This window comes from Cebus imitator, unplaced genomic scaffold, assembly GCF_001604975.1.
Source record: "Cebus imitator isolate Cc_AM_T3 unplaced genomic scaffold, Cebus_imitator-1.0 Scaffold351, whole genome shotgun sequence".
NCBI classification, from domain to species: Eukaryota; Metazoa; Chordata; class Mammalia; order Primates; family Cebidae; genus Cebus; species Cebus imitator.
In genome coordinates this window covers 2,040,275-2,063,457 of record NW_016107666.1, presented here as the reverse complement: position 1 = coordinate 2,063,457, position 23,183 = coordinate 2,040,275, and the positions used below count along the sequence as shown (strand labels likewise).

Below are 23,183 nucleotides of genomic sequence, written 5' to 3'. Positions count from 1 at the left end.
TAAATTAATAGTTCAGTAGCACCAATAGGGAAAATATTTGGGGAAAGAAAAAGGAGATAAAAATCAAACACAGATATAGTTTCTAACTTGTGAACAGCTCTGACAGGCAGTTTTGTGGATGAAAATGTTCAGCATACTGTTTTAAAAAACGTGGGAAAAATGTCAATAAATTGGACTTTAATGATTGACATTTTACCCTCACGCCCATTCTCAGGAATAACTGGAATCTGACTACACACGTTACATTATTTACTTGACCAAGGAAGAAAGAAAGCAAGAGAGAGAAAAGAAAGAAAGAAATTTCTAGAACTTCGGCTCTAGGAGAATCACTTGCTCGAAGTCCCTGGAATAGAGAAGACTATGACTTATATCTTGATATTTTCCATTTGGTTAAATTGACTTTTTTCCCCCCGTTTATTTATTTTATTGCATTTTAGGTTTTAGGGTACATATGAAGAACATGCAAGATTGTTGCATAGGTACACACGTGGCAGTGTGATTTGCTGCCTTCCTCCCCATCACCTACATCTGGCATCTCTCCCCTTGCTATCTCTCCCCAGCTCCCCCCCCCCCCCCGTCCCTCCCCTATTTCCCCCCAACTGACCCAGTGTGTAGTGTTCCCCTCCCTGTGTCCATGTGTAAATTGACTTTTAATGACTTGAAATAGGTCCTTTCAAATGGAATTGCAAAAAAGCAAATTCTGCTCAAACTCTTATATTGTATAATTTCATGTCTGCTCTCACGCACATTAAACTAAACTGGTTGGAGAAAAATCTCTTGCTAAATTAAATGTGGTTTGATCAGGAAATTTGTGTGCACGTGCAGCAAAGCACAGCATGCGTGGGTTAAAAAAAGGTCCTGGTTATTTCGAGTGTTCTTTTTCATGGCTGATTCGGTTTTACCATAGCTTCCTTAGTGAGCCGAATTTGTGTTACCGTGGATCTGTGTTGTGAGTGATACAGGCTTTGGCCCTTGGTTGGGAAATCACTCAAGTGGTAGACATTTTGTCCTTTCTGAAGAAAAATAATACAGCCTCAAAGGCTGGAACATTTGAGTATCTTCAAATCCTTCCTTCTCCAGCTCCACATGACTCTTTCTTGCCATTTCCTAATGCTGTCATCATTTCCTTTTCAAAAACATCTTCCTTGCTCTTCTCAGCCCCATTTCACTCTTGAGGCTCTAAAATGCAGAATTGGCCGCTGGGTCCCATCTGCCCTAGCCTATGTCCTTAGCTGTATTTCTGCCATAATAATTTCCTTCCTACTAGCTGACTTCTAAAACATACAATAGCAACATTTAAATGAAGTTGTTTCAAAGCATTTCAGGGCAAGGAAAGTGGTTTTCAGAGGGTCAAAATGCCCTACTGCAAAAACACAGGTAGAGGGCCCATCATTTGATAGTTCTTGATACCCTCTGAAAGCAAAAAGACTGAATTCACAAGGAGCCTGTTTCATAGGTACCACGGAAGGCCTGTCTTTTAACCTCAGCCACCAGAAGTTCCACTCTGCTAAGATAAATGAGAATTCTGTATTTTATAGGGCATTTAAAAAGCAGTCAGATCAGTAGGAGCAAAGGATTAAAAAGTTATGAAGAATTTGAATTTGATGAGTATTGTTAATAGTGCATGTTAAAGTAATGCATGACAGAAATGAGGTTTATATCAGTGAAGTAGAAATTACTGAACAACATGCAACCCTAAATTAAAGAAATACATCTTTGGGACCCCCACAGGATGGGGCCTCACTATGGCATCTCATTTCCCTAGGCAATGAGCAATACAGTCTTGGATGGAAAGCCAACGATAGCCACTTACATGCTCAGCGCCTCCAGAGGGCCCCAAGCTTATTTTGATCTTTCCTCTTTCTCACAATATTGCTGATTGCATCAAAATTCTGGAAAGAGGCTCAGAAGGGATATTTCTTTGGGGGAGTGGCTGAGGCTAGGACTATCCATAACTCTTAGTGTCAGTTCAGATCAGTATGACCCTGCAGAATGATCCTGAATGTGCCAGAAATGGACCATGTCTTTCTGTACAATCTTAGCAGGCAAAAGTCCAGCATAGTTAAAAGAGTAGAATTCCATGTTATCTGGCTCACTAAGAATGGGTATACAATATGTGTAATGTTTGTCACACGTTTCTCACTTATGGAATTCTTTATATACATGGAAATGGATATAGAAGCCCAATACCTAAACAGATAAAAGTCCAGCTACATCTTGGGTGGGTGACCTAGATGGTCTCCACCCACCAGCACTCCAACCAGCAGAATCTTTTAAGGGGCTTCCTAGAGCCCTGCAAGCTCAGAGGACCCCCATTTAGAATATGGTGCCTCTCTAGGCCTCCTGGGAGCTACATACTGGGAGTGCAATGATTCTTGGCCTCTGTGGTCAGTGGAATCAAATATTGTCCTCTGGATCTCTACTCCCAGAACTCCCAGGTATCACACCTTAGCCACATTACAGGTTTCATTGTTTGGAATTCCTTGAGAGTTTTTTTTTCTCTGGATTTGGTGATTATTGAACAAAAAATATTAAAAGAGCAGCATGATTTTAAATCTTCAGAACCTCTCTGCATAATGACCTTAGACTGGATTCAATAAACAGTCCACATAGCTTTAAGGAAATTGATCAAACTCAAATATCTGGCTACAGTATTTTCATTCACTAAATGCCTAATTTATTTTTTCTTTATTTGCCTCTTTGTTTTTATTTTTTCATGGAAGCACAATTTATTTAAAGTAAAATGCACAGGTGAGTTTTAATAAATGGCAGGTGGCCCACACTTCTATACACATTTTCATCACTCTAGAAAATTCCCTCATGCCCCTTGCCAGCCAATCCTCTCTTCTCCCCAAGGTAATCACTATTTTGATTCTTATCACCACAGATTAGTTATTCCTTTTTCTAGAACTATATGAAATGAATTAATACAGGGTTCACTCTTTTGTGTCTAATGCCTCAGGTTTTGAGCATCTATAGAAATCTCTTCTTGGTTTCCTTATCTGTAAGTTGAGGAGATGGCCCTGCAAAAAGAGTGTGCAAGTATTGGGAGGTGTCCCCGGTTTCCTGGTGGGAATGGAGGACCTCTGAGGTCACCTTGATTGGGGTGGGGTGAAGAAGAGGCTGAGCACTGGGGTTGCAGGAGCCTCCTCATCTTTAAACAGAACAGCTGTTCTATTCCATGCTTTACAAATTGGGTGCCACTGAAAGATTTCAATTGGGAAAAGGAGAGAGCTATTTGTAAAGATGAAAAAAAGTTAGAAAACCGTAGGTTTTGAAGATTCTTAGTGATTTTTTTTCTTGAACATTCTATAAATTACCAATAGCGTTTTCTGATATGAGAACTCTCTATGGCTGGTCCTCTCTAGGGAGGGCTGGGAGACAGAGGCAGCCAGACAGAGGGCCCCAAGGGAGGGCCTGGGCACTGAGCGCTGTAATACTAGTACTGGTTACAATCAGATAGCACCACCCTAACCCAGGCGCCTAGACAATAGGCCAGAGGCCATGGGCAAGAAGAGGCACAAAGACAGCATTCAAAAGGCCCGGCTCCTGCAGCAGTGAGCATTTCTATAGACTGCCAGACCCTGGCCAAGCCTGAATGTCATCTTATCACCAGAAAGCCATTTTTCCATGGTTAGTTTTTAAACTGCTAAAAATAATAAATACAGAAAGGAAAGTTCCGACACAACGTTATATGCATAGACAAACTGAAACTGTGTTGTTATAATTATGTAAACAAACTGGATCTTAAATTGTAACCCAGTGATCTGAATGGGTGCTTGATATGAACACATGCCTCAGGACTGAAAGCAGAATTCAGAAGACTTGCCAGTACAGAAAGTGAATCTTTACCACACAGGTGCTTGTACCCTGTCTGACTGGCTGTAACCAATGGGTTATCTAATTCTCACGCCTTTTTACAGCACTCAAGGAAAAGTCACATGGGAGAGGACTGTTGGATCTTCACCAAGCACAGTTTTCTGGCATAATAAGTGAAAATGGGCTTTCTTCTCTCACTGCCTCGAGTGAATTGTAGCATTACTTTTCTATTACGCGTTTAGTTCATTTAATGCTTTATACTTCTTCTGAATACCTATAGAGTTCAAAACTACATTAAATACAACAGCAGCAACACTACACATTAGGCGCTAATTCCCATAATGCTTAAAAAGGACAATTAATGGCAAAGATCGCAAGTCTGCAAATAGTCAAGCTGACATCTGACCTTCTTATTCATTAAATCATGTGTGGAACTTGGCACCCACGCAGGACAGCCAACCAGAAGGAAACTGCAGATCTGGAAAAAAAGGAAATACAGAAGATAAATATAAGTTGTTATAAAGTTTCCCAACATTTGATTAATCTACAACTGTTCTTATTTCTGTGTTTAAATAGGGTCTGGTTGCAGAGCTGTCTCTGATTTTGAATACATGCAAATAGACTTAGATAAAATCTTATTGTAATTGGGAGATGGTTTCAGGGAAAGGGACTCTAACACAAGTACTGTAAGAACACATTACAGGCGTGGGACAACTTTGGTGAATCTCGGAGCTCTACATTTCTGTGGAGTTTCAGGGACAAGACCCAAGAGCTTTGGATTGGTAGCCTGGAAAGATGAATAAAAAGCAAATGTGAACCTCAAACTGTTTAGACACTTTGTGTTAAAGAGAGTCCTGCTTTATCTCGGTGGATGGTTCCTGGAATAGGTCTCAACATATAAGAGTTGCAATCCAGCCGGCTGGGTGGGGGCATTGCCATATGAAACCTGTGGGGAAGCGATGGGTTGTGCATCAGGGTATGCATCCAAGTATGAAGCTATCTAGATGGTGCTAACTAAATGCAATCATATGGTGAACAATTCTCCCAGGTACAAACAAGATGAGAAAGGCAGCCAAACAGACCACGACACCTGCCACGCCACAGAGGATGTCGCCGACTGGCTGCCTGCACGGCAAGGGAGAAGCTGACTTTCAACTAACTGCAGTCCTACAATTTTTGTGTTGTTGTTGTGGGTAACTTAGACATTTTAGAAAAACAGAGGTTAGCAGGGCAAACGTCTGGGTTCTTACTACCCAAAATATAAACCATTGCAAACATTTTGTCACCTATGTTCTAATTTTTTTTTTTATTTAAAAAGGGTATATTTTAAAATAACATGAAGAATGCCTTTTTTTAAATTAGAAAAATTAGAGCATAGGAATAATCTCCTTGATAACCCCATGCCAAGCCCAGACTGTGAGTTGGTTTGCATCTTTCAAGACCACTATTTTTTTTTTTTTTTTAACATTCACACACATAAATTTATATCCAGGGCAATGAACAATGTTTTTGTATTTTTAATTTACCTATATGAAATGAATCTCTGTTTGTGTATCTTTTGCTCTACATTGTTGACTCAGTATGTTGGATGTGGGCTCAAACCATGCTGATGTATACCAGCTCATTTCCTTTAACTGCCACATTGAGTAAATATACACTTGGTCATTGGCTTTTCACCCAACATCCAACGTTTATGGCTCCATAAAAGCCCTTGTTATATCATTAAAGTGATTGTTGGTTATGTGTGGGTGTGCATATGTATGTGAGCATAAGCAAATTTTCCCTGCTCTTGACTCTGGGCTTCTGAAGAAGCTGCCATGTCTTGTTTCTGCAGTGGTTCTTCTACCCTATGACTCCATGCAGTGTACACTCAGTATGTTGAAAGGGAAAGCATATTTCTTAAAATTGACTCACTTATTACTATTTTTCTTCCCTTTTACAACAGCATTAAGAAAGACTTTGGAGTTGTATTTATCTATTTTCTTCAAAATCTCTCTGCACTGCCTATTTCATAAACCTTCAAGTGCAAAACCTTTAACTTCACCTTACCATTTGGCTGACAGTCAGAAACTCAGATAGTGTGTGGCTGAAGACCAAGGCAATTAAGAAGCTTATTCAAAAAGCATTCTCAAAGACACCATTAACAAAGCCAAGAAGACTTGTGTTTATAGCAGTTGTCGCGACTTTATGGCAATTATGTGTACATATACAGCATTACCCCGACATTAGTACATGAATATGAGCAGTGCCTTTTACATATAAAAATTGGACTTCTACATATTTGTTTGAGAGCATAATTATGATTCAGGCTTTGAGGAATATTCTGACTCTGTGAAAAACTAAAAATTCTCATGTAATTAATAAGCATTGGTATACACAACATTTATTAATCACACATTATGGACTGGGTTGTTCTAATTATTTTGCCTAATTTCACATAATGTAATCCTCACGATGACCATATGAGATAAGTATTATAAATAACCCCATTTTCCAGATGAAGAAAGGAGAGAACAATTAAGCGTTTTGCCCAAAGTCAAACAGTGCAAAAAAGGCCAGCCAGGAATCACACCCAGGCAGTTGGATGTCATGGGCCTTGTTTTAAATGATTGAGGGCAGACTCAGGTTTTAAAGATAAAACTGCTAGGAGGAAAATGAAACAGTGTCACTGAGGTGGCTTCCAAATTTTGCTATAATTAAAACATGCGGCATCTTTTTCATGGTGTGCTTCAAACGGAGAACAAGCCAAATTAGAGCTCTTCAAGTAGATAAACTGAAAGTGATTTCCCTGTGATGAAAGAAATTTAAAGTAGCAAGATCAAGCCCCAAACTCTTCCAACTTAAACATACCCATTTTCAGTTATTCTCTTTAGAAAACAGTGGCCGTGAATTTGTTCGTGGCTCAAAGGAGACTGCCCAGTTTTGTTTACACAAGATTCAAAGCAAAAATGAGAATCACTCCCTGGGACAGCTTTAGCTCAGAATGTGTGTTCTTTGCACATTTTTAATTGGGGCACAAATATATTAACAGTGTGGCTATTTTGTAGTTTCAAAGGAATCTGTTTTGTAACTGATTCATATTTATATTTGGAATATATTTATTTCTGGGCATGAAACAGTTCATTTTGTTAAGCCACCTGACCTGAGGTGAGGTTGGCACTATTTCCCATGACTGCTCTCAATTAATGCAAATTGAAGGTTAAAGGATAAATAAAGTCCCTTTAACTTGTTTTACTAATATGTTATTTATAAGCTGCTCTTTACTTGGCCTATTTTTTTTGCGACAGTAACTTTGTACGAATGAAATTGCACAGAACTAGCAAACACATAATGCATATTTTATTTGCAAATCATTTAAAGGGTTAAATTTAAATAAATACTATTTTAAAGGGCTTAATATTAGGGCAAAATTAATTCATTCTCCCTGTACCCCCTCTCTTTGGTCTCTGATTTCTTACTAAATCATATGAAGCCTGAGCTAGATTGATTGAATCAAATTAGTGGCCTTTTAATGTTTTTATAAAGTACTTATTCATTCTTTTAAAGTTTTATTTTGACAGTTAAATAGTATCTCATAATATCACACTTATTGAAGGCCAGTGAAGTTTTTTCTCCTGCTATCCCAAATAGGACTACAAAGCATAACATCATATAAGTGTCAAGTTAAAATATAGGGCAAATCTTAAGAAATAGAATTGGTCATTCAATGGGAATGTACATTTTACCTTTGGATTTTATTTCCAAATTAAATTCTATGAGGTTGTTTCAATTTATGTCTACTCTGAAAGTCCTGTTTCTCCAAATCTTTGCTAAAATGTTGTTAAATATTATATTTGCCTACTTGATAGCAGATAAACAGAATCTTAGAATTCACCTATATCTTGGGTAAGTAAAGTTGTAAATCTTCTGATACATTTAAATGTTTTTTGTATTTCTTATTGTGTGACTTTTCCTCCCTCTGCTTCCTTCCTTTTTTCCTTCCTTCTTTCCTGCCTTCTTTCAATGGTTTGCCCATGGTTTTCTGCTAGGTTGGTGGACATTTTCTTATTGATATACCATTGTATTATATCTTCTAGAAAAATATACTCTTTTTCTTTCACCTGTGAGTTTCAGAGTTTTGTCAACATCTGTTTTTTTTTCTAATCCATCCCTCCCTCCCTCCCTTCCTCCCTTTCTCTCTTTCTGTGGTAAAAGACTTAACATGAGATCTACCCTCTTAAAAAAAATTTTTTTTTTGAGACAAGATCTAACTTTGTCACCTAGGCTGGAGTGCAGTGGTACAGTCTTGGCTCATTGCAACCTCCACCTCCTGGGCTCAAGTGATCCTCCTGCCTCAGCCTCCTGAGTAGGTGGGATGACAGACTTGTGCCACCACACCCAGCTAATTTTTGTATTTTGGTAGATATGGGGTTTTGCCACGCATGTTGCTCAAGCTGGTCTTGAACTCCTGAGCTCCAGCAATCTGCCTGCCTCAGCCTCCCAAAGTGCGGGGCTTATAGACATAAGCCACCACGCCCAGCTCATAACAAATTTTTGAGTGCACAATATAGTATTGTTAATAATAGGCACAATGTTTTATCCCTCCCTGCAGCTACCATTTTATCATGTAACTTTGTAGCTCCTCTTACTGAAGAGATTGGCTCTATTTTCCTGTGCTCTTTGACTCTGTTTTTGGCCATGTGATTTGCTTTGGCCATTGGAACGTTAACAGATATGTTGCATATAGAAGTTTGAAAAAGTTCTTGCTACATTTAAGTATTTTCTCTTGCTCTCCTGTGATTGCCATGAGAATATGCCTTAGATAGCTTGTTACGGATGAGAAACACACAACGGAGTTGACTCATATCAGTTGTCTCTACCAAGGCCACCCCAGATCAGCCTAGACCAGCCAAGCCCCATACATAACAAGACAGCCCAGCCAAGATGAGCAGAGTCACCTAGTTGTTGCACAGCTGATCACAAATGCATGAGTGAGCCCCCCAAGACTTGCAGAAGCACCCAAACAACTCTCAGACTCATGCTCTACTGAATGCTAATTGTTTCACACTATTTAGTTTTGTCGTAATTTGTTACTATCCCTGGTAATTCCAAATAATGTCATTATGCACTAGATAACTGATAGGGGGCCTATCCCTGTTGCACCCCCCCAAAAAAAAAAAAAAAGAGAGAGATGCCCACATAGAAAATGGTTTAGATAAAATTCAGCAAATATCCATCAAATGCCAGCTGTATCAATCAGGGTTATCCAGGAAAGCAAACTGTTTTAGGTATTTAAATAGGAAGAGTATAAGGCAGGGAATTGATTTACAAATGAAGGAAAAGATGTGAAGTTGAACATGGGAAAATGAGGCATCCAGCAGGAAATCCCTAAGCTATCAAAACAGAAATGGAGGTATTGATATTGGAGCCCCAGGGTTGGGGTCATTCAGCAGAAACTGAAAGCTTTAATTCGCTGCTCCAGTAGGAGCTGAAGCCATAGAGGAGACACAAGTGTTGTCAGAGATATTATCTGAGGCAGAGACTGGAGAAGAAATACCCTGGCTTCTCCCTTCTTTCAGTCCTCTGATCTTCCTCCAAGGCCTTCCAATGGCTGAAACCAGAGGAGGCACAAACCTCAGCAGGCAGCCCCTCATAATACAGAGGCAGGGCATGGAAAGGATCGGTGGGCAAGCAGACGAATACACGGTCATGCTGTGCAAGGTACCATACAAGGTGTTGCTCAGTGCTCTGTGTGACATCCTTAAAAATAACAGAATCAGAAAAGATACTGGCTCGAAGGTTAGATAGGTCCCAACTAGGTGGAAATGAGCGAAAGGATGCCTAGGCTGCAGCAACTGCAGGAATGAAGTACAGGGAACACTGAGGGAATACCAGGCATTCTGGTTTGGCTTTGAAGTTTGGTGTTTGGGAGAGGGAAATAGAGATGGAGAGTGGGTGATGAGGCTGCAAAGGTAGAAATAGGGCTAGAGCTTGAAAGATTCTATTCTGATCCAAGAAGATTGGAGTTTTGTTCTAAAGGCAATGGGAAATTTAATGGTTCTGAGCAAAGGATAATATAATACCAGTTGTGCATTAGGAATAGTAGCCTGATAGAAATTTGAAGGATAGATTAGAGACAGACAAACTAGACTAGGGGTTATTAAGTGCAGACCCCAGGGAACTTATAACCCTCCTTAAGTAATTTGTAGAAGTTTGTTTGAGCATTCAGTTTCCTGAGAGATGGTACATAGCTGTTGCATGATTTACAATGGAGTTTATGACCCCTGACCCCATCAAAACTGTTTAAAGAAATTATGATAGAAGCTTTCTAGATGACTTCCTTGCTTCTGGTGCTTAATGAAGATCAAAAACATAACAGTGACAATGGAAATGAAAAAGGACTAAACAGAAACATTTATGAGGCCTCTCTAAACAAATAATCTAGCTGAACCTGAACAGAATGAAACAAGAGCAAGAGATACTGAAAGGCTTAGCTATGGGCAATATCCATATGCTATTCTTTTCCTTCCTTCTATAAAATGGAGGAAGCAACTTATGTTTCCAAGATATCATAAAGATTTACTAAACTAGAAAGTTCTAAGATAAACACAAAGCATATATATCATCACTGCCCATCTCCCATGTTCACCACAGATATGACTATTCAAAAGCAATCTTTCTTTGCTACTGACTCCAAGCACAATCTCCAAATCCTTCTCAAATAGCAACAAGTCAGACATTGCCAACCAGTTTAAGAAGAAACTTATGTGCCCTCTCTGCTGTAAGATGTTTTCTAGAGCAAATATTTTTATTAATATTTATTGTATTGACTGCTCTTTAATTTCATATTTAGTACCAGTGAATGGGTATATTTGACAGAATGTATTACATACTGTATACATAATACATATACATATATGAATATATGTATATACATATATACTCACATAAGTACTTATATATGTATATACATATATATGAATATACATACATATACATATATATGTATATTTCCCACATGTGGAAAATTTAATCACATACAGTTGGATTACTAACTACATCTTACCCAAGTTCATGAACCCATTTAATGTTAATTCAAAACAATTGACACAGATTTTAACTAGGCTGAATTAGGAGGGAAAACTGTGTTTACATGAAAACTTACTCTATTATCCAATTATCATAGTAAAGTTTTAAAATCAGCACATGTCATCACACTTAACTATGAGTGACTTCACTGTTTGGTAAATTCTGAACTCCAATCATTGGCAAGTAGGTATATAGTATTGCTAAAAGCCACCTGTGTTTCAAAGGATGGTGATGTTTGGGTTGGCATTTGAATGTCACTATGGTGATTTTCTTACCTTGGGATGTTTTCTATCTGACATTTGAAAAGACAGGTAATTTCAGCATAGAACCACAATAAAGACAGATTCAGATAAGCCAGGTTTGTTTTCTACTTGTAGTTGATCAACGAGAAAATTATTACTGTCACATCAGCATGAAGACTTCCCCTGCTCCCCTCAACATCAAATTCTGAAGTATGACCTCTTCAAACAGAAACAAACAATATGTCGAAAACTATCTACATAGAAACGTATTCTCACAAAATTGGAAAAAAACACCCTGTATTATAATAAATTCCCAGAAGTAATTATTTGACCATGATCCACAATAAAAAAATGTTTTAATCTGTAACACTGTAATGTTTTATACTGTAACACTGTGTTTTAATCTGTAATACTGTAATGTTTTATACTGTAACACTGTATAATGTTTTAATCTATAATACTGTAATATACACATACAAAAATAAGTAGGGGATATATATGTATATATATGAAACACAAGTTCCACAAAATAATATTCTTACTCCTGTGATACACTTGGATACTCTCTATTCCATTTAACTCTACCCTATTTTGTTCTATTTTATGTACTATTTCTTTTTTAAAAAAATGTTAGTAATAATCTGCTAAATTCATTTTATTACCCAGTAATATAGCCCAACCACAGTTTGAAAAACACTGCCGAAGCAAATTGACTAACATACTCTGACTTTATTCACCAATGTAAACATAGCCACAAAAGACCAATCCTGAACACCTTAGCAGGGGAAAAAAAATCTCTTGGCTTGCTCCCTAGTATCCTGGATGAAGCCAAGGTTTGCTGAGCCAACTTTTGTAGTTTGTGGTTGACAATGACTGAAAGCTGAAAGACAGAGATCAAATCCTCACTTTCCCTCTCAACACATCTCTTCCGCTGGGTAATTTATACAGTGCAAGTATCAAGCTATTCAATTTTGCTGTCATTTACTGTTCTTTTTCCAACAGCAATGGAAACACAGCATCAGTTTACTGTCTTCTCTCTTAGGTAGAATTAGATTATTCTCCCTCATATCCCTTTAAACAAGGATAGCATTCACCGCTTCAGAGAGTCCCCCCTAGAGGATCTCCAAACAAGGTGTGGCAGGGAAATCACTATCCATGAAGGAGCAATAGCATAATCTGGAAATTGAGGTTGTCAGTCCAGGTTACATACAAGAACAAGCGTTATAATGGCTCTTTTGATTGAGTGAATACAATTAGAACTGAAACAACATAATTAATAGTTAGAACAAACAGACACTTCAGGCATGCACAGTAAAGCGAACTACTCTAAGCCGTAAGTTCTGTAATAGGACAATAATAATGCTTAATGTATAAAGATGTGATGTGGATTAAATTAGTAAGTTATATATCAAAATGTATAAAGTGCTTAGAAGAGTGCCTGGCTCAAGAAAGCATGCTATAAGTGTTGGTTTTATCATTATGCTGGCCCAGGGAATTGGCAGATATCAATCTAGTTCTATACTGAACCCAATGCAAAAACCCAGAAAAGAAGGGTTGGTTCTAAGTGCCCCTGGAGTTATACTCCACATTTAGAATGTCAAACTGAGGCATTTTTGGGGTGCTGGATTGGTTTGTGGCATTGATTGTGAGGATGCTTTAACGGCATATGTCATAATTTATCAAATCGTATATTTTACATAAATTTATTTTATGTCCATGAGACCTTAATAAAACTAATAAAATTAGCTTTATTTAGTTAAAATTAAGGAAAGTTAATAAAGCAGACCAAAACTAAAAAAACTTTAAAGGAGTATGCTTTCAGTTGAAGGAGGCAGGTTCCAGATGGCAGCTTGGAAACACAGGAAGAAACGATGAACAACACAAATGGTAAATATGCAGCAAATCTAAATGAATATTAACTATTTAAAACAATAATTATTAGATCTTATGGGATTTAATACATGTAGAATTGAAATGTGAGACCATAATTTATAAGGTAGGAATGGTAAATAGAATTAAGTCCCTTGCGTTTTCTGGAAAGCAGTCAAAGTCTCAATTCATATTATACAAGAATAAATTAACATTTTGCTTTGTAATTCCCAGGGTAACCACTAAAAGAAGAGTAAAGGAATAAATGACTAACAAGCCAGTAGAGATGAAATATTTCATTAATTCAAAACATGGTAGCAAAGGAGAAGAAAAGGCACACTAAACAGTTGGGGCAAATAAAAAAATCAAAGAGTAATATGATGGATTATAACCCAAATATATCAGCAACTGCATAAAATGCAGATAGACTAAACAGTTCACATAATATACATATACTAAATTATTGTTAAAATCCCAGTTAAATGCTGCTTAACTGAGATACACTTTTGGTATAAGGATACACAATTTAAAAGAAAAAAAAAAGGATTGAAAAAATTACATGTAAATTATGTTAATATCAGATACTATAAACTTAATAACAAGGGATATAACTAGAGATAAAAAGATATTTCATAATAGTAAAAGAATCCCATAGAAAGATATGAGTGATAAATCAGAATCCACCTAGTTACAAAGCCTCAAAATATATAAAGCTAACATTGCTAGAACTAGGAAAAGAAATAAGAAAATCCACAATTAATGTGGGAGAGTTTAATATGCCTCTCTCAGTAACTGGTAGAACAGGCTGCTAAAAACGAGTAAGAACATAGATAAGAATAAGGTGATTAATACATTTGACCTAATCTATTTATAACATTACAGCCAGCAATTATAGAATACACAGAATACACATTGAACATTTACCAAAATTTATGATGTGCTGATAATAAATGAGTCTGAACAAATTTCAAAGATCAAACATCAAACAGAAGATGTTCTCTGACCACACTGGAATTAAATAGAAATCAATAATAAAATAATAACTAAAAATTACACAAATATTTGGAAATCAAACAATACCCTTCTAATTAACCCATGGGTCAAATATTAAGCCCAATGGAAATTAGACAATATTATTAACTTAAATAGAAGCAAACATGCTACTTCAAGTGTGTGAGATGCAGCTAAAGGTGTAAATGGGGGGAATTTCTATACTTAAAAGCATGTATCGGAAAAGAAGATGGCCAATGATCTAAGAAGGTCATCAATGATCTAAATATCCATCTCAAGAAGCCCTAAAAATAATACCAAATTAGGGTCAATAAAAGTGGAAATGAGCAAATAGCAAGGATTGGAAATTAATTATACAGAGAACAGAGGTGTAACAAAGAAATTCAATCAAGTCAAAAATTGCATCTTTGAAAATGCTAATATAACATAAACCTATAGCCAGATTCATTAAGATAAAAGAAGAGAAAGGAAAAATTACATATTTGAAATGAAAAGAGAAATCACTATAAATCCTACAGACAATAAAAAGATAAGGGGATATATGAACACATTATGGCAATTTGAAAATGTCAATGGAATGAACAAATTACTTAAAAAACTTTACTCAAACAGAAAAAAATAATAATAAAAGTGTGAATGATACTATATTCATTAAAGAAATTGAATTTGTACATACAAATCCACTCACACAGTATTCTCTAGGCCTAAACTGCTGGAGAGTGAGTTCTACCAAATACTTAAAGAAAAAACAACACCAATTTTACATAGTTCCTCCAGGTTATAGAAGAAGTGGGATCATGTCTCAACTCATTCGATAAAACTCATTTTATGAGGCCAGCACAGTGTTGATCACATAACAGTATAAGGGTGTGACAGGAAAAGAAAATTATCAACTAGTATTTCTTATGAATTTAGAAGAAAAAGTAAACAAAATATTAGCAGACTGAATTCTGAGATAATTTTAAAAGGATAATACATTAATGGAAGAGGGTTTTCTTTTAAAAATACAAGGTTGGTTTAATATTAGCAATCAATGTAAAGCACTCTATTAACAGAAAAATGAAAAGCATCTAGTCCCTTAAACGGATACATTGATCTATTCATGGCAAAACACTCAGCAAACTAGATGTATAGTAAATTTTGAAAACTTCATATTTTCCTAATGCCTCAGCAGCCCTACCAATAGGCTGTAAACACACCCTGCCCTGGTGACCACGTGTACTAGTATAATAAGGCTGGTCCCTGACACAAGTCACCCTTCTTTCCTTTTCCTGTCACCTAGTGACATTCAGAGATACCATGAAAATCCTCTCATGCCTTTCTTGTATACGCCATCCTGACCTCCTAAAAAGGCATCTGTCTATAGGTCCTCACTCTCTTGGCTTCCCACTTACTTAGTGAGCTGGCTTACCTGGCCCTTCTCCCGTGGGGCCTTATGCACAGTGTGCTTTGCTTTCCTTTCTAGGACCTGCAAGCATAATAGGTCATTTAATTGCATATGCCTCTCATAGTCTTTCCATGGCCTTACTGAAGTGATCTTTAAAGACCTCACAAGCGGGATTTACTCTCCAATTTACAACATACTAGGATTGGAAAAAACTCTCAGTTTGAAGAAACCTTATAACAAACATGTTAATGATGAATATTGAAAATTTCCCCTGAGACTAGAAATACTTCAAGGACAATTTCTATAACCACATCTGTAAAACATTACACTACAAATCGCAGGCCCTGCAATTAGAAAAAAAAAAAAGATTGAAAAAGGAAGAGATAAAACTGTGATTATTCTTTAAAATCATAATTGTGTATGAGAAAAACTAAAATATCCTTCAGATAAATTATTACAACTAATAAGTTAATAAAGTCACACCACTGGATATAAGGCTAACATATAAAACTCAATTGGAATTCTATATACCAACAACAAACATTAAGAAAATAAAATTCAGTAATTTATACCATTTACATTGGCATAAAAATATCAAATACTTTAAAATGTATTTTTAGAAGATATGCACGACTTCTAAATGGGAAACTACAAAACTTTACTGAGAAAAAGCAAAGGAGATCAACATAGGATCATAGATTGGAGGCCTCAATATTGTAAAGATGTCAATTCCCCCCAAATTATTATATAGACTCAATATACAGTAATCCCTATCAAAATCTCATAAGTCTTTTTTTTTTTTCTGGTGGAAGTTAGTAAACAAATTCTAAGATTTATGTGAAATAGCAATGAGCCAAGAATAATCAAGGCAAAATTGAAGGAGAAGAATATTAGAGGACTTAACTCTACCAGTTACAGTATTATAAATCTACACATATTAAAACAGTATGCTATTAACATGGGATAAATGAATAGATCAGAAGAGCTTCAAAGAGAGTCCAGAGACAGAAACAGAAACACATATACCATCATTAATTATTACAAGTGACACTGCATTGTAGTGAGAAAGGGCACTGTCCTGAATAAATGGTGGTAGGTTAACTGGATATCCATATTGTACAAAATACTTTTGTGCCTTCATATGATACAGGAAACTGAATCCCAGGTGGGTTGCTGGTAAAAATGTAAAAGGTGAAACACGAAATCTTCGGAAAGATAACATATGGGAAGGTATTCATGATTTGGGTGTAAACAAAGTTTTCTTAAACAGGACACAAACAGCATTAAGCATAAAGGAAAAAAAGAAAAGTAAAATAATAAATGTTAAAAGGAGATAATGGAAAAAGTAAGAAATTAGATTACATTAAAATTAGGAATTTCTGTTTACCAGAGGACACCATTATAAGAGTGAAACGTGGGAAACAATAATTTCATTACATATAACTGACAAAGGAGTCATATTCAGGATATATATTGAACTCCTATAAATCATCAAGAAAAAGGTAGCCCAATATAAAACGGCCAAAAGACTTGGATGTTCTCAAAAAAGAAGACATTCAAATGCAAATAAGCATATAACAAGTGCTCAACCTCATTATTTATCAGGAGAGTGCGAATTTAAAACACAATGAGGTATACATATACACCTACCAGAATGGTTAAAACTAAAAATGCTGCCAATACTTAGTATTGGAGAAGATGTGAAGAAATGGGAATTCTCATACCCTGTTGGTGAAGTATAATCATTTTGACTGTTCTACGATATCTCTTAAAGTCGAATATACATGTATTATTAACCTGCAACTTCACTCCCAAACCTAACAGAAATGTGTACACATGCTCACCAAAAGACCTGTACAAAAATGTCCACAGCTGCACTTTGCATAATGATCAAAAGCTGAAAACAATTCAAATGTTCATCAATAGTAGAACAGATTAAAATTTGTAATACAGTGCGATTCAAATCAGAAATGATAGTCTTCCAAACATAATATTGAACAAAATACACCAGATACAAAAAACGATATTCTACATTAGGTCATTACATACAGTTCAAAATGAAGCAAAACTAAACTCTGGCCTTAGACCTCCAGAGAGTTCAGTCTTTCCTTTGGAAAGAGCGATTATATGGGCATATTTGCTTTGTGGAAATTTGTTAAGCTGTATGCTAATGATTTGTGTACATCTCTGTGTGTATGTTTTGTTATAATAAAAAGGTTTATTTAAGAAATATTAATACTTTTTTTTTCTACTTAACATTCACAAGCACACAAACATGTGGCAAGGAACAGTGATGGGACCTACTGTATCCATCAGGGTAAATGTCAGACATCTTATATAATGTAACATGGCGCTGTCACCCTGCATGTAGTATCTATATGAAGTGGTATAAAAAAGGAGGCTAAAAGAAACAGCCTTAACTTTTCAGGATTTTCTGTAAATATGTTGTTTATTATGTCATTCATTTTTTTTCTGGCTGAAGAATAGCAGATTTTTTTTCTAGTTTATAGTTGTAGATCAGCACCCCAAATCATGCAACCAATCAGTTTCTTCCCTTCCCATTGGCTCCTAAAAAACTCAGCCCTAAATTTGTATATACCCTTAGATCAGCAGTTTTCAAACTTTGCTTACCATGGCCATAGAAAGAAGTTTTATATCATGACCTAATGTACAAACACACACATAAATATTAAACTTACATAAAGGGTATAATACCCTTGCTTTGTGGAATGCTTTCTGATATTCTGTTCTCACCTTCACATACTAATCTTTTAAAACGATGGGTGCTCACTAAGATGGTTTCACAGGCCATTAATGTGTTGCAACTAAGTTGAAAAACATTCTTTTCTAGACAATGGTACATATTGGGCATTCAATAAAAAGTTATTGAATGAATAATGGTATGCATTTTGTTAGTTTAGCCTAAGCTCCAGTTTGTTGTTAGCCTTGTTTTCCTTTGCCTTCTCATCTTTTGTTATAAATCATGTCAACTTCTTATTGTGTATGTATCTTTAGAAATTGTCTTAATCTTTTCCAGAACAAGTCCTTAAAAAACACTCTGAAAGTCGCACAGTAAATCAGTCAGAGCAGAGACAGGAATGAAAAGGTCATCCCAAGGCACCCAAGGTGCTGGGAACAAGAAGCTTAACACCTGTAAGACAGACACTTCCTGTCCCACCTCTGTAACAATGTCTGCAGCACTAGGACAGATGAGAGCAGATGGTGACTGGGACTAAGTGCCTGGAGCTCACCTCTAACCTTACAGGGAACCCTATATACTCTTGCTTTCCATGAAGTTCTCTTGCATTTCCGACAGATGGGAGAGAGCAAGCCAGCTCATTCTGAGAAACACAAAGACAGTTTTTGAAAGAAGAGCAAAGGGTTCTGCAACTGACAACGAAGAATGGTGTGAGCATCTATGTGCATCGCTGCGATAAAGAAGCTCATGGTCTTGAGTTTCTTTTATCTCTCTTTTCAGGGTGTAAAGTCTTTCTCAGGCCATTGCAATTGTGTGTCAACAGAAGAGCTAGCAAATATGTTGGAAGGAACTAGTTCAGGCATGTGAGAATAAACCTTATCTTTCTAACACAGGAACAAATTTAACCTTAATAAAACTTTTATTTTAAAACATTCCTGTTGGTACTATTATACAAAACTTTCATACAAAAAGTTCTTGGATCACTTTTGGGCAAATTGCCATTCTGGCTTATCTTCAACACCCAAAGAAAGGAAAACATGTTTTAGGCCAAGCACCATGGTCCAGTTCAGCAACGCTGTCCCTGTGAGGATAGCGCTGTGGCTTAGAGAAGAAAGGGGAACGTGACTGGTTATTGTTTTAGCTAGAAACGGTCAAAAATAACAAGGAATGTAACTGGACTTAATGGACCAGAAGCCAAAAATGCAGTCTAAGATTTACCTCTACAGATGTCTATAGGAACACTTGTTTTAGCAGTATGAAATCAGAAGCAGCCTGCACGCTTCAAACGGGGTTGGACGGTTTTAAAAGGTCTTTGTGCAGCCATTCAAATTCAAACTTACAAACTCACAATGCGAGAATTCACCACCCCCAAATATTAAATGTAAACAGTAGGAGAAAAAATTATCTACACGAAATATGAATTCAACCGTATTTTAAACATTTACATATATTACACATGCATAGAAAAAGACTTGGAAGAAAAACTCCAAAATATTAAGAGGAACTATAAACACTGGCTAGTGAAATTAAGAATGGATATTCAATTTCTTCTTTATTCTTTTATTTTTCAAATTCCCATTATAGGCATGGATTGCTTTGATAGCTCGATAGGTAAAGCTATTTTTAAAAATGTAATAATGTGTTTCTTTATAAACTATAGTTTATTTTTCATCTATTGATTGACAAACATCTGGATAAAATTTTGTTCAGTTTCTTTTTAATAACAACTCCAGGGGTTAAACTGCAACTCAATAAGAACAGGCAGACTGAATGCATCAGTGAATCACATGCAAAGTAAAAGTGAAACATAGATTCTTACCCTCGAGTATATTTGCATCAAATATTCTTTTAAAAAAAACAAACTCTTATCAGAAACACTCTTTGTCTTGTATATTTTTTTCATGTGGGATGTGTAGAATAATTTAAAACTATAGTCCATAAGTAACACTTTTGGTTTAGATAGCCTATCCTACACACAGTCAGCGTAAATGTCACACAGCCATGAATTCCTTGGTGCAGAGTTCCACAGTTCTACAGCAACTCATGTCACCCAGCTGGCTACAGGCAAAACTGAGCAATAGACAAATCTCTATGGACATTTGACAAGGAAATGAAGGCTGTACAAAGAAATGAGGCTGCGTATTCAAGCTAGGACCATGGAAAATTCACTGTGAATTAGCAGGCACACCAGCACATGCTAAAGAAAGCGTCTTGATTTTTCATGTGGTTTCTAGTTACTTTGTCACTTTCCTGAACTGTGTGGATATCACCAAAGGCTCAGTGTTGCACTGCCAGGTACAGGAAGGAAAAAGGCAGGTTAATCTGTTTTATCATTTATTTCTCTGACTTTATATGTTAGGTGATTCTACATGGTAAAAAACAAAGCAAACAAGGGAAAGAAAAAATAGATTTTTTAAATCTCTTAATCTAAATAACACAACATTTAATAAAGCAGGTGTGCATCGCAAATTTTAAATACTAATATGTGGGCAAGTCATCTCAATCCTTTGGTAAGCACTGCTAAAATTAAAAAAAAAAAATTCTCAGTAAGGAGGACAGCCCTTACTAAGTACATCATTTACAATATGGTAGTCTTGTGCCCTGATTTCAGTTAAAGGTTTCTATAAATAATTTTAAAGATTGCATACTATTCCATGCTGTATATGTACCACATTTTCTTTATCCAGTCTATCATTGATGGGCACTTAGGTTAGTTCCATGTCTTTGCTATTGTGAATAGTGAGGCCATTATCCTTAGAAAACTAACATAGGAACAGAAAGCCAAACACTGAATGTTCTCACTTACGAGTGGCAACTCGATGAGAATACATGGACACATAGAGGGGAACAACACACACCAGGGCCTTTTGGAGGGTGAAGGGTAGGAGGAGGGAGAGGATCAGGAAAAATAACTAATGGGGTGCTAAGCTTAATACCTGGGTAATGAAATAATCTGTACAACAAATCCCCATGACACAAGTTTACTTATGTAACCTGAATTTGTATCCTTGATCTTATGATAAAAGTTAAAAAAAAGCTAAAGGAACTTCAAATGCTATCACAAACTGGATGGAAATATGTTTACTTTGGAACAACACATAAGGCATAATGAGTGACTAGGATCTAACCACTGAGTTTTCTTGTCTATATTGGGAAAGTGAACCATCTGCCAGTCTTCAGCTAAGATATTAGCTACTGAATCTGGAATTGACACTTGGGCTGTTGAGAGTACACAGTGGAGGAAAGAGAAGAGAATCTGAACAGGAGGCTGAGTTCGGGCTCTGTCTGGATTTCCACTCTCAAAGAAAGGATTACTCCCTCAACTCATGAGTAAAAGTGAAGAAGAGTAAACTTCCAAGTTAATTAAAAGAACTTGGTTTGGAAACAAGATTTTGAATCCCCCATGGCTGTGAAGACTTCCCTTGGCATCCACCCTCCAATGAGGACCTCACAGAAGGCCCAAGCTGGAAAAGTGGATTCTCCATAAGTCCACACTGATATAGATACATACATGAGTAAACAAACAAATAAATAGAGGAGAAAAGAAAACTCTTCCTCAAGGTAGAAAGGATGTTAAAACTAGTGGGTAAAAATTTAAGGAGGAAAAGACATTTGTATGGTCTCAAAGTATTTCCTCCTACATAACATATATTAATTACAAAGAAGAAAATACTAACTTTCCAATGAGGAAAACTGACAGCACCTTAACCAAGTGATTAAAACTAAGGTCCTCAATAACAGAGTAAAGTGGCATCATGTGCTTCTTGATATGATGCACGGAGGACACAAGATCGTCGATGTGGTATTCCTTCCAAAGGCACATCACCTGAACATAACATTGAGGAAACATCAGAAATGTTTCCTCACACACTGGAGACATTCTACAAAATAATTGGCTTGTATCCTCCAAAAATACCAAGGTCAAGAAACACAAAGAAAGGCTGAGAAACTGTTTCTGAATAAAGGAGCCTAATGAGACATGACAACCAAATGCAGCATGATATCCTGGAATGGATCCTAATTGGGAGGAAGAATTGCTACCAAAGACGTGATTGGACAATGGACATAATTTGAATAGAGCATGTCAATTAGACAATGCTTACCTGGCAGGGGAGATACCATGATCACGAGGATGTCAATTAGATAATAGTATATATCAATGTTGAATTTCCTGGGTTTGATAAGCAGGCTGTAGTTATGTAAGAGGCTGTCTTTGTTCTTAGGAAATACACACCAAAACACTTTGGAATGAGGGCATAAAAAGACAGTAAGGTGGGTGACAGAGACTTAGTAGTATAACAAAAAGCATTTTCTCTATACTGGAATTCCTTTATACCAGAGAGAGGCCAGTGAGGTTAGGCCAAATGGCCAGTGAGGCTCAGTGTATTCACCTGAGGAAGAAAGGGTATACAAAAGGTATACATATATTAGTAAAAACGCATGGCAGAGTCATCTGTGGGTCTGGAGGAGTTTCTATAACCTTAGCCCTTGTGTATCAGAGTCTGGCTTATCATGGAAACTCCTACACATTAGTTAGGATATTTTCCATGATTTAAAATATATTCATTCTATTTCAATGATTCCCCAAGTCTTAACTCATTCTAGCGTTAACTCTAAAGTCCAGAGTCTCATCTAAATATCATCTAAATCAGATATGAGTGAGACTTGAGGTATGATTCATCCTGAGACAGGATTCCTCTCCAGCTGTGAACCTGCGAAACCAGACAAAGTATGTGCTTCCAAAATTCAATGGTGAGAAAGACACAAGATAGACATTCCCATTCCAAAAAGGAGAAATAGGAAAGAAGAAAAGGGTAAAGGATATTGAGCAAGTCCAGATCTGGCAAGACAAATTTAATCAGACTTTATGTTAAAAATCCTTTTTGGTTTGATGCTGTGACCTTCACGCCCACTGGAGTGGTGGTGGTCCAGCACCTAAAGCTCCAGGTGATCCTGAACTGCCTCGAAGGTTCCACAGGGTAGTCCTGGCCCCAAGACTTTGGTGGAAGGTTGCCTGGCCTGTTGAAACTGAGACGGTGGCCCTGATGATCTCTGAATTGTCTTTGCAGGCTCTTGTCCCCTTTTCTTA

General features: G+C 36.7%; 1 protein-coding gene across 5 annotated transcripts in view; it reads right to left on the bottom strand.

Moving 5' to 3' along the window:
* THRB (thyroid hormone receptor beta) overlaps nt 1–23,183 on the bottom strand; it is a 373,141-nt gene that overhangs the window by 213,192 nt on the left and 136,766 nt on the right. For all 5 annotated transcript variants that reach the window (XM_017506231.2, XM_017506230.2, XM_017506229.2 and 2 more), the window contains one exon: nt 4,226–4,297. The gene's annotated coding sequence lies outside the window, so the exon portion shown is untranslated. The remainder of the gene's footprint in view (nt 1–4,225; nt 4,298–23,183) is intronic.